Source organism: Hypanus sabinus, chromosome 9 (assembly GCF_030144855.1).
Source record: "Hypanus sabinus isolate sHypSab1 chromosome 9, sHypSab1.hap1, whole genome shotgun sequence".
Taxonomy (NCBI): Eukaryota; Metazoa; Chordata; class Chondrichthyes; order Myliobatiformes; family Dasyatidae; genus Hypanus; species Hypanus sabinus.
Genome location: NC_082714.1, coordinates 155,801,494 through 155,807,382, shown reverse-complemented (window position 1 = coordinate 155,807,382; position 5,889 = coordinate 155,801,494). Strand labels below are relative to the sequence as shown.

At 42.9% G+C, this 5,889-nt stretch overlaps 1 long non-coding RNA gene across 1 annotated transcript; it reads left to right on the top strand.

Annotated features, from left to right (window-relative positions):
- Positions 1-474: 474 nt before the first annotated feature.
- LOC132399938 (uncharacterized) lies at positions 475-2,703 on the top strand. The gene is made up of 3 exons (XR_009514143.1): positions 475-523; positions 769-843; positions 2,643-2,703. It is a non-coding gene; the product is annotated as an uncharacterized LOC132399938 (long non-coding RNA).
- Positions 2,704-5,889: the final 3,186 nt, after the last annotated feature.

Here is a 5,889-nt window from a genome sequence, read left to right as displayed (position 1 = left end):
GAGGAGGAAATACAGGGAAAGACACTGGGGATACCACTCCTTCTGTTCAGACAAATGCTTCAAATTCACGATTTTTATTTCCACCTGAGGGAGCATGTAAGGGTCTCAGTGATGCCTTGTCTAAAGGAAAGAGGAAATAACCCACGAATGCGTGCTGTAGTACAATCTGTACTGGTCATGTATAGGGGAGAAATATTAGCAAGGGACGGTGCAAATTTAAACTTGCTTTCACATCAGGGACCACAGAATTCTATGTGCATTAGAAGTCGAGGCATGCAATAAAATAAGACAGCAGGGATGTGATAATTCAAACCATCTATTTCACATTGTTATTTAGGTTCGTATTTAGCAGCTGCACTTCTTGCCTGGCCTGTCTTGGCACCATTCCCTAATTCTTCCTGGCTCCAAGCCTGTATCAGAGTACTGCTTGTTAAATCTGGAATCTCTCACATTTCCTTTTCAGATGCCTCAATCAAGACCATGGCCGAGTCAAACAGCCTACTTCACGAGTTAGTCAGTTCAGGTGTGAAGCTGCGATACATCTCATGCATTTTATGGTGTCCTTAGTTTTAGAAGCATGCCACTATTTTAGCTTCTATATCAGTGCAGAGAACATGCATATTAACCACTCATTTTAAAAATATTTCATCTGTTAAGCCCCTTTGTTGCACTGAGTACAGATATTGTTTCCTTAGTTTCCCTGTTTTCTGTTGCCCTTGTTTCCTGTCTTCAAATCCTTTCTCACTCAAGATTTCTGATGTTTTTCAGTTTTTATTTGGAGATGTTCTTACTTGGTCAGTTACAATCAATGGTTCTTATCGTAAAGCAATGACCAAACACATGGTAAGCATTCTATAATACACAAAAGGAATATACTTTAGTTCAGAGGTTCCCAGCCTTTTTTTATGCCATGGACCCTTCCTATTAACCGAGGGGTCCATGGACCCCAGCTTGGGAACCCCTGCTTTAGTTCATCTGTAAGCTTGTATTAAATCAGAATCAGGTTTAATATCATTGGCATGTGTGATGAACTTTGTTGTCAGCAGTACAATGCAATACATAATAATAGAGAAAAAAAACTGAGTTAAAGAAAATGTTTATTACGGTAAGCATATATATTAAATAGTTAAATAAGTAATGCAAAAATAAAAATAAACAAGTAGTGAGGTAGTGTTCATGGGTTCAATGTCCATTCAGATATCGGATGGCAGAGGGGAAGCAGCTGCTCCTGAATCATTGAGTGTGTATGTACCTCCTTTCTGAGCAATGAAGACAAGGGATGACCTTGGTGCTGGGGGTCCTTAATGATGGACACTGCCTTCCTGAGGCATTGCTCCTTGAAGGTGACCTGGATACTATGGAGGCTAGTACCCATGGTGGAGCTGACTACATTTACAACTCTCTGCAGCTTTCTTCGGTCCTATGCAGTAGCACCCCCCACCCCCCACCCCCATCACCATACCAGACGATGATGCAGCCAGTTATAATGCTCTCCATGATACATCTGTAGAAATTTTCAAGTGTTTTTGGGAACAAACCAAATCTTCTCAAACTCAAAGTTCAAGGTTTCAAAGTGCATTTATTATCAAAGAATGTATAAATTACACAAACTTGAGTTTAGTTTGCAAAGCAAGGAACCTGAAAGAACCTAATTTAAAAATTAAGACCAACCCCATCCCCCCGTGCCTACAGAGAAAGAGAAAAATAACACAAAACAAATCATATAAACAATAGGAGTGAGCAACCACAACAGCATTCCGAACCAGACTGAGTCCTTAGATCCAAATCTCTGGAGCAGCCTGGAATAGGCCCAAAGTTTCAGTATCAATTCATCATATCAGTGGGGCAAATCGCCACAAAGTTCACAAACACAAAGCACAGCAGCGGAGGTCAGTCTCACAGCCTTAGCGTCACAGAGGGAGAAGCCCTCAGACTATCTGGGCTGGCATTTAAATTGTCCAAACCTCGCACAAAGATGTTGGTGAGTCACTCTGGGCCTAGATTTTGCTGCCAAAGGAGCCATTCTCAACCTCTCCAAATCGGCTCAGCGCCCAGAGTCCGATTCTCAACCTCGTCTGATTCTCAATGCCCTGCCTTTCCAGTCTATGTGGGCCGGAAATCAGATTTCCAAACAGTGGATTGTACCTCACATTAGGACCCAGGCCTCGCAGCAGTGAGTCGCTCCAGGCCTTGGAACACGTTGCCGATCAATTCACTTCGGGCCTGGATTTCTCAACCGAAGAAGCTATTCTCAGCCTCTCCAACTCTAGAACTCCTAATGAAATATAGCCACTGTTGTGCCTTCTTTGTAGCTACATTGATATGATGAGTACAGGTTAAATCCTCAGATATATTGACACCCAGGAATTGGAAATTGCTCACTCTTTCCACTTATGATCCCTCTATGAGGATTGGTGTGTGTTCCCTCATCTTATCGTTTCTGAATTCCACAATCAGTTCTTTAATCTTACTGTCATTAAGTGCAAGGTTGTTGCTATGACACCATTCAACTGATACATCTCATTCCTGTACGTCCTCTTGTCGCTGTCTGTCGTATAAAATGCTAATTTGCAAAATCTGAGTATTGTGGTATGTGGGTCTGTTTTCACACACAGAGTATCAATTTTCTCTTATGTTCCCAGTTATTGGCATTGTGAGAGTTTTCATTCATCGAGGCAACTGGCTCATGTCTTTCCAAATGACCCTGCTAAACTCTGGAATTCATGGTGTTGGCAAGTGAATGTTCTCCACTGCATGTTACGCTGCATTATCTCCGGAGACACAGGCTCACAGACTAAATAAGGCAAATTCCCTTTGTGTTTTACAGAATACTCACCAGTGTGCTTGGCTATTCACTGGTTCATAACAAGAGCTATTGGCTGCATCTGACCAAGTAAGTGAAACTCACAACGAAAGCTGAAAATCACCATAAATACTCACCAAATCTGGCAACGTCCACGACAAACAGGGTTAATGACTCTTGTTCAGGCCTGCTTATGGTCTGAGCAACGCACACAAAGTGCTGGAGGAACTTAGCATCTGAGGAGTGGACCCTTCTGAGTCCCAGCCCAAAATGTTTACCTTCCTCTCCGTAGATTCTGCCTGACCTGTGTGTTGCTTGGGATTTGACCTGATCTGACCTGATTCTGTGTGTTGCTCTGGATTTCCAGCATTTGCAGATCTCTTAATTGAGATACGACGTGGAATCTTAGCCTAATCACGGGACAATTTACAATGGTCAATTAACCTACCAGCTGGTACGTCTCTGGACTGTGGGAGGAACGTACAAACCCCTCATAGGAAGTGACAGGAACTGAACCCTGGTTGGGTTGCCTGTACTGTAAAGCATTGTGCTAACCACTATGCTACCATGTCACCCCCCCCCCCCCCCGTGCTTATGATTATGGTCTGATTTCTTTTGCACAATCTATCTACTTTGTAGTTTAAAGTAGTTTTATGTCTTTGTCCCGTGCCACTGCTGCTGTAGAACAACAAATATATATCATATAAGTCAGCGCTAATAAATTGGATTCTGATCCAGTGGACTGAAGTATTGATTCTATTTCTCTCTCCAAGGATGCCACATGACTTGCTGAACATTCCCAACAGTTTTGTTTTTACTTCCAATGCCCAAGATCCGCAGTGTTTTATTTTATATTAAACTTTATTGTTAGTTCTGTTTCTCTCTTTAAAGTTTTCCAAGAATTTGTTTTATTTCAGAGTTCCAGCATTTTTCAATCAAAGTATAATTCCAGATTTATAACAAGAGATTTTTTTATAGCACATTTTTTGAGAATGTGACTAAACATATTGTTGATGGTAGAGCAGTAGATGTAGTGTATATGGATTTCAGCAAGACTTTTGATAAGGTACCCCGTGCAAGGCTTATTAAGAAAGTAAGGAGACATGGAATCCAAGGGGAAATTGCTTTGTGGATCCAGAACTGGCTTGCCCACAGAAGGCAAAGAGTGGTTGTAGAAGGGTCATATTTTGCATGGAGGTCGGTGACCAGTGGTATGTCTTAGGGACTTGTTCTGGGATCCCTTCTCTTAGTGATTTTTATAGGTGACCTGGATAGTGGGTTAGTAAATTTGCTGATGATGCAAAGGTTGGGTGTGTTGTGGATAGTGTGGAGGGCTGTCAGAGGTTACAGTCGGACATTGATAGGCTGCAAAACTGGGTTGAGAAGTGTCAGATGGAGTTCAACCCAGGTAAGTGTGAGGTGGTTCATTTTGGTAGGTCAAATATGATGATAGAAAATGACAGTGCAGAGGATCAGAGAGATCTTGGGGTCTGAGTCCATAGGACACTCAAGGCTGCTGTGCATGTTGACTCTGTGGTTAAGAAGGCATACAGCGCATTGACCTTCATCAATCGTGGGATTGAGTTTAGGAGCCGAGAGGTAATGTTGCAGCTATATAGGACCCTGGTCAGACCCCACTTGGAGTACTGTGCTCAGTTCTGGTCGCCTCACTACAGGAAGGATGTAGAAGCCATAGAAAGGGTGCAGAGGAGATTTACAAGGATGTTGCCTGCATTGGGGAGCATGCCTTATGAGAATAGGTTGAGTGAACTCGGCCTTTTCTCCTTGGAGCAGCAAGGGATGAGAGGTGACCTGATAGTGCTGTATAAGATGATGAGAGGCATTGATCGTGTGGATAGTTGGAGGCTTTTTCCCAGGGCTGAAATGGCTAACATGAGAGGGCATAGTTTTAAGGTGCATAGAAGTAGATACAGAGGAGATATCAGGGGTAAGTTTTTTTATACAGAGAATGGTGAGTGCGTGGAATGGGCTGCCCAGCAATAGTAGTGGAGGCAGATATGATAGGGTCTTTTAAGAGACTCCTGGATGGGTACATGGAGCTCAGAAAAATAGAGGGTTGTGGATAAGTCTAGTAATTTCTAAGGTAGGGACATGTTCGGCACAGCTTTGCGGGCCGCAGGGCTTGTATTGTGCTGTAGGTTTTCTTTGTTTCTATGTGTTTTCAGGAGTTTTATGAAATTTGTCCTTCGCATTTTGAGATCTGTATTACCATGAAAACAGGAAGCAATGACTCTCATATCCTTACGAATTTAAGCCCATCACTCCTACTGGGGCACAAGCTGCCAACTGGAGTGCTGTGTCCTGTGCCAGTCTTCCAGGTTGTTCCTATTTACTTACTGCCAGTCATGTGGCTGGCGTTTAGGGCAGCAATGAAGGTCCTCTATCTCGGGTGGGATTCAGGGCTCCCTTTATCATGCCAGTAGCTCCCTCAAAGTTTTCACAACTAGGTCATGCAAGTCCCGGTTGGAGACTCAGGAATCCTCCTCTTGGAGGCAGTCGTCTCTAGGTTCGAAGATCCTTCCTCTCCGTGATGAGGTCTTTGGACCTATTCTTGCTCCGGGTTTCTATGGGATGGCATTGCAAGCTCTGAGCCCAACCCTCCCCCTTTCATAGCTGGGCTAGGGACCATCAATGGCAGAATTCTGCTTTTATTTAGTTTTATTATTTTAATGTAGAAAATTCCATACAAATATTTCATCATTGTAAAAACTTAATAGGTTCTTTCTTTGCCATCACTTGATTTCTATTTAACTCAGTGAAAACAGTAGATACTAAAAAGCTTAATTAAAAGCAAAAATTACTGGAAACATTCATCATTCATTTTTGTAAAAGCTGAAATAGAGTTCCTTCCAGGTGAGGCAACATTTCACCTGCAAATCTGCTGGGGTCTGGTGTCTGGTGTGCCCGATGCGGCCACCTTTACATTGGTGAGACCCGTCATAATTTGGGGACCACCTTGTTGATCACCTCTGCTCTATCTGCCAAAAGCAAAACTTCCCAGTGACCAAACATTTCAATTCTTATTCCCATTCCCATTCCGACATGTCAGTCCATGGCTTTCTCTT